Source organism: Nicotiana tabacum, chromosome 23 (assembly GCF_000715075.1).
Source record: "Nicotiana tabacum cultivar K326 chromosome 23, ASM71507v2, whole genome shotgun sequence".
In the NCBI taxonomy this organism is placed as follows: Eukaryota; Viridiplantae; Streptophyta; class Magnoliopsida; order Solanales; family Solanaceae; genus Nicotiana; species Nicotiana tabacum.
The window spans coordinates 84,054,741-84,066,436 of NC_134102.1; the positions used below are offsets into that span (position 1 = coordinate 84,054,741).

Below are 11,696 nucleotides of genomic sequence, written 5' to 3' on the forward strand. Positions count from 1 at the left end.
ACAAGTTATGTTTCTCTCTATTACATGAATTAGTGAATATAGGTACAATAATTAAATCATCCAAAATAATTCAATACATAAAACTAGAGTTATAATCCACAAACAATCATTAATATATCAAACTCATCAAACCCTAAATGGAAACTACTCCATAGATATGGAGCAACTCATCACAAATAAAATTAAAGTATAGGAAAACATAAATTCAATCCAAACTCGTGTCTTGAGTGAGGAACGAATTATGAAATCCTTGTGCTCATGTTCTTCCAACTCCTCCTTATCCCCCTTAGGTCTAAAGTATGTCAAAAAGTCCAAAAAATAACGTTTTCCCATGTATTTATACCAAGTAGGGTTGGGCCCAAACGAAATCACCTTTTCCTAGCCGAAATAGGACATTTACTCTGTAAAAGTTGCACAGGCACGCTGCGTGGGCGACGCACCATGCGGGGCATTAGTGGGGAAATACAGAGAGCTAAGTTCTGATAGACAACAGGAAATTGGATACCCACGGTGCCCCACACGCCGCGACAGTGGAGATTTCTTAGAGTACAGATCAAACTTGGATTTTTGACGTCCAGACTTGGTCTTCGACCCCCGAACACGATTCAGACTTAATCCCTTTGTCTTTTACTCAGATTTCAAAGCTCCAAATAGCTCAAATTAGCTCCGCAATATCTACATCACTCGGAATCACTCCTACATGGCATAAAATACATAATAAGTGCAAAACACTATCAATTAAAGCTCAAAATGAGTAAAGTGCAGTGAATTAGAGTGGAATAAGTGACTAAAACACACAATTATAGTATACCATCAATACCCCACACTTAAACCATTGCTCGTCCTCGAGAAATCCAACTACACTTCATATAAACATGACCTTTTTCAACAACTCTAATAACTCATCACACCAAGAATATTTAAAACAGATTAAGTACAATACCGTAACATCCTCGCCTCAAGATTTGACTCAAAAGTACCATGCATTTTTTATAACCCGCTCACTTACTCTAACACAGAGGTCAAGCATTACCTCTCTTTCGTGAATCAAGTGCCCTCGCATAATAATAAAAAGTAGTTTCCCACACAATGAAATTTAAGAACAATTAGGAACTCAAGATAGAAAGAATTCAGTCACTCTCAGAAATAACATTCATATGCCATAAAAGACGTACCATAGGCTTGCCCATAGTGTACTGCTCTACTAATCGAGCTCATTCAGTCAAGGATAAGTAGGACTTTAATTGGTTGTAATATAGGCTGCGGGATGGGTAGGATACATTTGGATATAAGAGTGACTACACCTCCCTAAGCACTTTAATGCATACAATTTCCCATTCAAAACCCCACACTTATGTCAAGTCATAACCCACCTTCACATCAATATACATTAATTCCTTACTTCTTTAAGCACAATTACATCAAGTTACCACTATCAAGGAATATTTTTCACAATCATACACTTATTTTTTTTTTCTTTTTCAATTCATGTGGCTCTTTCTTTTTCAAAGCAGTGCACCTTTCTCCTTAGTTCAATAGTTCCACTCAAAAGCCAAACCAACCACCCCACACTTCACTTTTACAAAGTTCATAACAAATTCAAGTACTCACGAGAGGTAAAAGGTTCAAATAGATGGTCAATTTAAACAAATAGGTAAGGCTCTTAATGTGGTTTCCAAAGAAACAAGATTACAGGCTCAAAGGGGTTAACTACGATACATAACAATTAGGTGGGTAAAAGTATATAACTGGCTCAACAAAGAAATGCCTAGATCACTTCCAAGACTGAATAAAACTACCATTTCACTTCGCATAAGACACGAGGAAAGTTCTAGACATCAAATGCAATGCACAGAATACACAAAACGTCACACACACATGTCACATAACTCACTCATAATTGGACTCATCAAGACACTCTAGTCAAAGCAGTTAAGCAAAGTTAAGATCATACACTTTAAGGTGCTTATACAAGAGTCAAAAGCTGAGCCTAAGCGTCACAACTAAAGCACTTACTGTTCTCAAGGCAAAATGAAGTTAAGAGATATTGCTTTCAATTCAAATTATACCACAAGGTTTCCTACTATTCTACAAAATAAAAACTAACTATACCCGGTTCAAACAAAACCCTTGAAAAAGAACCGTGATACAAAGAAAAATCAAGGGAGAATTATTACACTACCTACAAATGAAAATATATTTGTCTTTTTTCTTTGGACTTTAATCCCTCAAGAAACCTGTCAAATGATATCCATCGTCGGGAAAAATAAAAAAAAATCAAAATTTTATAGTTTTTTTTCAATTTCTATCTCTAACTACTAAAACTAAGCAAAAATAAACACTAATATACATACATACATATATACATATATACAAATATCCTCCACCCCAGACTTTAAGTTGTGGCATATCCCCATACCACACAATTAAAAAACATAAGGTAATGGAAATTTCTCTGAATATCTAGTCTAGGTCTGAGTCGAAGTCGGGCTCCATTCCTCGCTTTTGAACTAATGCGCACATCCATGCAAACAACTTCTTCTCAGCCTTCTTGGGTACATCCCACACTTATCTTTCTCACTCATCGCAGCTTTCTCTTTCGAGCCTCACTTTTCACTCAACACTCACAGTTGATTTGTCCTGTTGCGCCCCCTTTGCTACATTCATCTCAAAAGTCACAGTCTCCTCACCCACTCTAAGTATGAATTTTTTCTCGTGTATATCTAATATAGCTCTATCTGTTTCTAAGAATGGTCTTCATAGGATGAGGGGGACCTCCTTGTTTTCCTCCATATTCACCACTATAAAATTCACAGGAAATACAAACTTATCCACCCGAACTAACACATCTTCCACTATCCCCTCAGGTATCAGAGTCGTTTGGTCTGCCAGCTGCAAGGATATAGGTGCAGACCGTATCTTTCTGATCTCTTTCTCTAGTTTCTTGTAAATAGATAGAGGCATTAGATTAATTGAGGCACCAGAATCACATAAAGACTTATCAAAAGTAATAGAACCTAAAGAGCAAGGTATAGTAAAACTCATTGGATCTCCACACTTTTGTGGGAGTTTATTTTTCAATATCGCGCTGCAATGCTCTGTGAGCTTGACCACTAAGGTCTCTTCTATCATCCTCTTCTTTGTAAGGATCTCTTTCAAAAATTTAGCATAAAAAGGCATTTGTGAGAGCACTTCTGTGAATGGTAGGTTCACATGAACCTATTTCGGCACATCCAGGAATATCCCAAACTGCTTGTCCGCCTTTTCTCTACTTTGCTTTTGAGGGAAGGGTAAAACAGGCATATACTGGCTCTCCTCAGGTTCCTCCCTTCTTGATTTTTCTTCCTTCTTCTTCTTCTCAATTTTCATCGGGCCTTTCTTCTTTTTATCAACATCATTCTTCAGTTGCTCCCCCCCCCCCCCCCCGCCCCTTATTTTTTGCAAGTATCACATCTTTCTGGATCGGGGTAGGATCTTTTAACACTTGCCCACTTTTCAAGGTCACAACATTCAGTGTTTCTTTGGGATTCTTTTCTATATCAGCGGGGAGAGCGCTTGGAACCCTCTCTAATAATATTATTGCAAGTTGCCCAACCTATCTCTCCAGGTTTCGAAAATTGTAGCTCCCCACAACATTTACTTCCTCAGTTGAGGCTTGACACTCATGAGTAGGGTGTCCTCTTCCATATATATCACAAGCTATGTGAGGCTCATTTTGTATCGAGGCTAAAGTCATATTTCGTATTTCCTTAGCCATAGTATCAAATTGTACCTACACAGATGTATTAGCATCCACTTCTTCTTCTTTCAGCACTCTCAGAGGGCCACTGATTAGCATCATCAGATAACTCATCAAGAATTGTAACTATCTCCTCTAAAGTCTTCTTCATCAACGGGCCTCCAGCTGCATTGCTCAATGTTCTATGCGAGGCCGGTGTCAATCCATCCCAAAAGTCCTGGAGTTGCATCCTGAGTTCAATTCTGTTATATTGACACTTTCGAACAATCTCCTTAAACTTCTCCCATGCTTCAAAAACAGTTTTCATATCTTTCTGGAAAAAGTTATGGATTTCTCTTCTAAACTTGCCCGTTTTAGCTGAGGAGAAATACTTATCAAGGAATTTTTCGGTCATCTCCTCCCATGTTCTAATCGATCCCGTGGGTAAGCTTTGAAGCCACTGCTTTGCATCATCTTTGAGTGTGAATGGGAATGCCCTTAAGTACATTGCATCTTGTGACATACCATTGTATTGAAAGGTGTTCATAATCTCCTCGAAGTTCATCATATGTGTATTTGGATCTTTGTTCATATTCCCTCTGAAGACATAACAATTCTGAAGAGTTTGAAGCAACCCTTGCTTCAATTCGAAATTATTTGCTGCAATTGGAGGTGGTCTCACACTTGATAAGCCTTGATTGTAGACCGATCTAGCATAATCTCTCAATGATCTCCCAGGCATGGGAGCTATATTACTAAACCGGACTGCAGCCAAGGGTTGATTTTGAGAAATTCTCCGACCTATCTCTTCTTCATAGATAATCTGTGCATCTCTAATAGCTTCTTTCTCAACATCTCATGCAGCTTTTTCTCGTTGTTGGGATGCCTCTCTTGCACTCAAATCTCCATTATCATCACCGTTTCCAGCCATAGTTTCTTTGGTTGAGGATTGCCTAATCTTTTCTAACATCTCGGTGAGATTTCTTTCCTTCCTCAGCTGTCGCAGTTGTTTTTCTATCTCGATCTCGTATGGTAGCACTTCTTTTGTAGAAGCTCGAGTCATGCACCAATCTAACCTGTAACCTGTGCACAGTCAAAGAACACCAAATGTAAAAAGAGAAAAATAAAATAAAATAAAAAGAAAAATTCCTGAATTATCACTACAAACTATTTCAAACACTATTGATTTCCAATTCTCGGAAACGACGCCAAAATTTGATGAGCTCGAAACACACACATTATGCTCGCTAATCAAATATTATATAGTATAATATCGTATCCACGGGGACTGGATTTAAATAGCATTCTCGCAGTTTCTAGATTGGTTGCTATCCAAGATGATCAACAGTTAAGATTTATAAGATGTCTAACTAAAATTAACTAAGAATCTAAATCTATTGACTAATGACAATCGAAACAAGGAATAAGCAAAGAAGGTTATCAATGGGAGAAGATAGGGTTTGGATAGGATAGGTGCAAGATAATTGTTTGGGATCTAACTCTAGATAATTCACTTATAATGTTTAAGGAAGTCTCTCGAATTCACTCAATTATTAGTTCAAACGTTCAACAAAAACTCCTCTCTCGATTAAGTCTTAACCTCACAAGATGAACCAATTTAAGCAGGTGAAGATATGCAAGAATGCGTAGTGGATTGGTCTTAAGGAGAACCGCTCTTGATTATCCTCCTAACTAGGAAAATCAGTTATTCAACTAGCCTCTTTCGATTATAAAGAAGAATTAATGAACTCAACCAACAATATAATACAAGGATATCACAAGTTATGCCTCTCTCGATTACATGAACTAGTGAATATAGATGCAACAATTAAATTATCCAAAATGATTCAATACATAAAACTAGAGTTATAATCCACAAACGATCATCAATACACCAAATCCATCAAACTCTAGATGGAACTACTCCATAGATATAGAGCAATTCATCTCAAATAAAATTAAAGTATAGGAAAACATAAATTCAATCCAAAATCATGTCTTGAGTGAGGAAGGAATGATGAAATCATTGTGCTCTTGTCCTTTCAACTCCTCCTTAGGCCCCTTAGGTCTAAAGTATGTCAAAAAGTCCAGAAAATAATATTTTCCCATGTATTTATACCAAGTAGGGTTTGGCCCAAATGAAATCACCTTTTCCTAGCCAAAATAGGACATTTACTCACTAAAAATTGCACATGCGCGTCGCATGGGGCTCCGCGCCATGCGGGGCATTAGTGGGGAAATCCAGAGAGCTAAGTTCTGACAAATAACAGGAAATCGCACACCCGGTGCCCCACGCACCGCGGTAGTGGGGATTTCTCAGAGTACAGATCAAACTTCGATTTTTGACATCCAGACTTGGTCTTCGACCCCCGAACACGATCCCGGCTTAATCCCTTGGGCTTTTACTCAGATTTCAAAGCTCCAAATAGCTCAAATTAGCTCCGCAACATCTACATCACTTAGAATCACTCCTACAAGGCATAAAACACACAATAAGTGCAAAACACTATCAATTAAAGCTCAAAACGAGTAAAGTGCAGTGAATTAGAGTGCAATAAGCGACTAAAACACACAATTATAGCTTACCATCAATACTGATCCGCAAGACTCTACTAGATACTTGCTCATGACTTATAGAACCTATGAACCTAGAGCTCTGATACCAACTTTTCAGGACCCAAAATTCAACTAGTCGTGATGGCACCTAACCCAACTCACTAGGTAAGCCATTTAACAATAAACTAATTCAAATGAGATTCATTAAGGGAAATAATGATAATACAACTGAACTTTTATACAACTAATTTCCCAAGGACTGGTAGTACAAATCATGAGCTTCTAAGATTTAGAGTTTACAAAGTTGGTATGAAATAAATACATCATCTGTTTGAAATATACATGAACAGATTCATAATTTTTAAAGCTACCAAGGACAAGAGGCAACTATGACCGAAACATAGGTACATCTTCAATACCAGCTCCCGCCATACATAGCAACATCAGCATCCAAATCTGCACGCAAGGTGCAGAAGTATAGTATGAGTACAACTGACCTCATGTACTCAATAAGTAACAAACCTAACCTTAGGTTGAAAGTAGTAACGAGCCAGGACGAAGGTCAGAGTTCAATACCAATAGCCAACAACAGCTCATAACAATATAATAAAAGTGTTACAAGAATAACTCAGAGATATGATGCTCAACTAGTTCACCATTATGGAAAATAGTCATGCTTTTCAAGTGTAACAGTAAAACCCAAATCTTTTACCGAAATCATCAAAATATGAGTAAGTTTGCAAAACTGTGATTTTTCCCAAAACTTTTAACAGGTAAATGTTTCATTATCAGATGGCATGAGGAAGGTACATCTCTATGCCTACACGTCAATGTGTATGTGAAGTCATGAATGACGCAATACTGTACAACATGAGGAAAATGCATCTCTATGCATGTATGTCAAGTTTGCATGTCGAATGCAATGCAACACAGTGATAAAACCATATGCATACTCTCATAGTCCTCCCAGTCACTCAGTCCTCATAGTCACTCAGTCATCGCAGTCACTCAGTCCTCACGGTCACTCAATCCTTCCAATTACTCGGCACTCGCTCTCGACACTCGCACTCCCACTCCCACTCCCATAGGCACTGTACAGGGCAGATCCAGCCCAAAGAAGTAATAGCAACTGCGCTCACTGTGGGTGTGCAGACTCCGGAGGGGCAGATCCAGCCCAAGCGCTATAATAAGCCAATTATGGCATAAATCAATAATACTTACTGTGGCGTGCAGCCCGATCCCATCATGAATCAATAATACATGTTGCAGCATGTAGCCCGATCCCATAAATATCACTAACAAACAGGCCCTCGGCCTCACTCAGTCATCAATCTCTCCAGTCTCTCGGGCTCGCAATGTTATGCAAATTATCCCAAAAATGATCATATGATGTATCAATAAATGGCAACAGAGACTAAGATACGATATGCAAATGAATGAGTATGACTGAGTATATAACTGCAATTTAAGCAAATAACTCAACAGCAGATATGACCTCAACGGGTCCCAACAGAATAAGCATATAGCCTAAATATGATTTCTAACATGGATCACACCTCAATCACTCTAGCACGTAGAGACCTCATGGATAAAAACAAGATCAGGTAACCACTCCGTACCACATAAACAGCCGAGTCAAAATTCATATGGTTCACGCCCACACGCCCGTCACCTTGCATGTGCATCACCTCACACCAAACACATAACACATATGTTCAAGGATGCATACCCTCAGCACCAAGTTTAGAAGTGTTACTTACCTCGAACAAGCCGAATACAATACCGAGCAAGTCAAACAATACTCTAGAAATGCCATCTCGCGCTCATCAACCTCTGAATGGCTCGAAACTAGCCAAAACCAACTCAAATACTTCAAATAATGCCTAACAATTCCAAATAATAAAGGTCGAATCTTAATTAAAAGCCCAAAGTCCACAAAAAATTCAAACCTGGGTCTACACCTCGGAACCCGACGAAACTCATAAAATTCGACAACCCATCCAATTACGAGTCCAACCATACTAGTTTCACTCAAATCCGAATCCAAATCGATGTTCAAAACTCAAGAATTCACTCGATGAAAAAATGCCCAAAACCGAGCTCCAAGTCTCAAGAATGTGAATAAAACGACCAACCCTCAAAATTATAGGTTCTTTCCAGCACTGTTCGCATATGCGAAGAAAATAGCCGCTTCTGCGACAACATTTACCCTTTTGCGACCATAACTAGCTAGCCGACCCCTCGCACCTGCAGATATTTTTTCCGCTTTTGCGACATCCCAGGTGTGAGCTCCTCTTTGCTCATGCGCATGACCTCGCTTATGCGCCCATGACAATCGCTTCTGCGAAGTCGCAGGTGCGACTCAAATGATCTCAACCTCGCCCGAAACTCATCCGAGCCACTCGGGACCCCGTCCGAATATACCAACAAGCCCCATAACATAACACGGGCCTACTCGAGACCTTAAATCACACTTAACAACATCGAAACGACGAATCACACCTCAATTAAAACTTAATGAACTTTAAATTTTCCACTTCCAAATCTCATGCCGAAACATATCAAATCAATCCGGAATAAAATCCAAAATTTGTACACAAGTGTCAAATGACATAACGAAGCTATTCAAATTTCCGGAACCATAATTTGAATTTGATATCTTCAAAGTCAACTCTCAGTCAAACTTATGAACTTTCCAAGCCTTCAAATTTTCAACTTTCGTCAATTAGCGTCGAAATCTTCTAGAAATATCCAAATGCAAATTGGAGGCATACGCCTGAGTCAAAAATCACCATCCGTACCTAACGAAACCATCAAAACTCCAATCCGAGGTTAAATACTAAAAAGTCAAACTCGGTCAACTCTTCCCACTTTAAAGCTTCAATCATGAATTCATTCTTCCAAATCGATTCTGAATAACTTGAAAACCAAAATTGATGATCCACACAAGTCATAATACATCATACGATGCTTTCCAAGGCTTCAAATAACTGAACGGGATGCAAATACTCAAAACGACCGGCTGGGTCGTTACATTTGGTCGCATTTGCGAAGGTGGAATCTTTGCATTTGCGATCATTTCATCACGTTTGTGACTTCTATAGCTCTGAGGCAGAGTTCATATTTGTGATCCTTGTTTTGCATTTATAAACATAACTTCGCAATTGCGACATCTGTAGCTAGGTAAAAAAGGGAGAAATCGGGACTTAGCTCATTTTACACAATTTCTCAACCCTAAACACTCTAGAGGCAATTTTCCAAGAGACTTTTCTTCTCAAATTCATTGGTAAGTGACTTTAATCACTTTTCATGAGATTTCAATTTCAAATATAGGATTTTCATGATAGAAATTAGGGATTTGGGTAGAAATTAAGAATTTTGTAAAATTGAGATTTATACCTCAAATTGAGGTCGGATTTCGAAATAAATTACATAACCGAGCTTGGGGTGAATGGGTAATCAAGTTTTGGTCCGAACCTCGAGTTTTGACCAAGCAAGCTTGGGGTTGACTTTTGTTGATTTTTTAAAAAATGATCAAAATTGAACCTCTTTCATTGATAGGTAGTTTCTAAAGCTTATTTTTGAATCGTTTGATCGATAATTTGCTAGATTTTGTTGGTTTGGAGGCTTGTTAAATAGGCAAAGCCATGGTTGATTGATTTCTTTGATTGCGGAGCGAGGTAATTATCGTGGTTAACCTTGACTTGAGGGATTAGGACTTGTTGGTCTATTTGCTACATGTTTTATATGTGGGGACAATGTATATGTGAGGTGATGAGTACCTATGCATTGTCATTGGGTTAAAGCATGCGGGTGGAAATTGTTTCTTTATATTATATTATTTCGTTAATTATGTTATCTATGCTTAGGCTAGAATGTTACCTCTTTAATTATTCATTTCGTATTTATTGTTTATTTAAAGATGTTGAATATTTTGGATACTGAGGTTTGATATCATGGCACCATATTTGATGTTAAATCAATCCCCGAATTGTTTATTAAATGAATTTATATTATTATATGGTAAGGAAGAGAGTAAAAGCACGAAGGGTGATGCCGTGCCATTTTATTCATATTATTACATGGTGAGAATGAGAGTAAAAGCACGAAAGGTGATGTCGTGCGATTTTATTCATATTATTACATGGTGAGGGTGAGAGTAAAAACACGAAGGGTGATTCTGTGCCATTTCATTTATATTATTACATGGTGAGAATGAGAGTAAAAGCACGAAGGGTGATGCCGTGCCATTTCATTCATATTATTACATGGCGAGGATGAGAGTAAAAGCACGAAGGGTGATGTTGTGCCATTTTCATATCATTATTCTGATTGAATTCTGGTTTTGGCAAATTACTTGATTATTTCGTGTCTTCATACTTGTCGTATCTATTACATCTTTTCCTTTTCACACGTCCTCTCCCAGTTAGTATTTATCATTTTATTATTATTATTTTGCTTTATATACACTTATACATGTTTATTTTACGTAGGTGTCTTGTCATAGCCTCGTCACTTTCTCGTTGAGGTTAGGATCGACACTTACATAGTACATTGGGTCGGTTGTACTCATACTACACTTGTTCACTTCTTGTGCAGATATTGGTGATGATCCTAGCGGTGCCTAGTAGATTTTTGCTCGGATCCAGTCGCATTTGGAGACTTGAGGTATAGCTGCAAAGCGTCTGCAGCCCTGAAGTCCCCTTCCCTTCTATCTTTACTCTTTTACTGAGTTTCAAAATAGTTGTACTTTGTTCAGACCTTATTTATAGCACTCTAGATGCTCATATATTCGTGATTCCAGGTTCTGGGATATGTTTAGCTTTTGTTGTCAGGTGTTATACTATTCTACTTTAGACTTTTATCGTTATTATTGTTAACAAGTGATTTCAAATTTGTAAAATGGTTAAGTAATCTAGCTTACATTGTCTTGCCTATCAAGTGAAATGTTAGGCGCCATCAAGGTCCCAAAGGTGGGAATTCCGGGTCGTGACAAGTTTGTATCAGAGCACTAGGTTGCTTAGGTCTCATGAGTCATGAGCAAGCTTAGTAGAGACTTGAGGATCGGTACGGAGACGTCTGTACTTATCTTCTAGAGGCCATGGAGTATTAAGGAAAAACATTCACATCTTTCCTTCCCCTATCGTGAAATTTTATTCTATCGTTGATGTTTGAATCATTCCATTCTTGTACTCTCACAGATGGTGAGAACACGCACATCATCTACAGCCAGGCGGGAGCCGGAGTGGACCAGCTCGGGTCTCGGAGGGATTTATAGTCGCTTCTGTGTTTTTGGACGCTCTAGTTTGTTTAGTGGGCCTTATGAATAGTGTGGCATAGACCGGTGCATTTTCGGTGGCACCAGCCGTCTCTCGGGCTGGGGGAGGAGCCCAGACTCCCGCTACTCATACTTCGGAGAAGA

The 11,696-nt window shown here is 38.5% G+C and overlaps 1 non-coding gene across 1 annotated transcript; it reads left to right on the forward strand.

Annotated features, from left to right (window-relative positions):
• Positions 1 to 3,981: 3,981 nt before the first annotated feature.
• Positions 3,982 to 4,085, forward strand: LOC142177816 (small nucleolar RNA R71). The gene has a single exon (XR_012706367.1). It is a non-coding gene; the product is annotated as a small nucleolar RNA R71 (small nucleolar RNA).
• Positions 4,086 to 11,696: the final 7,611 nt, after the last annotated feature.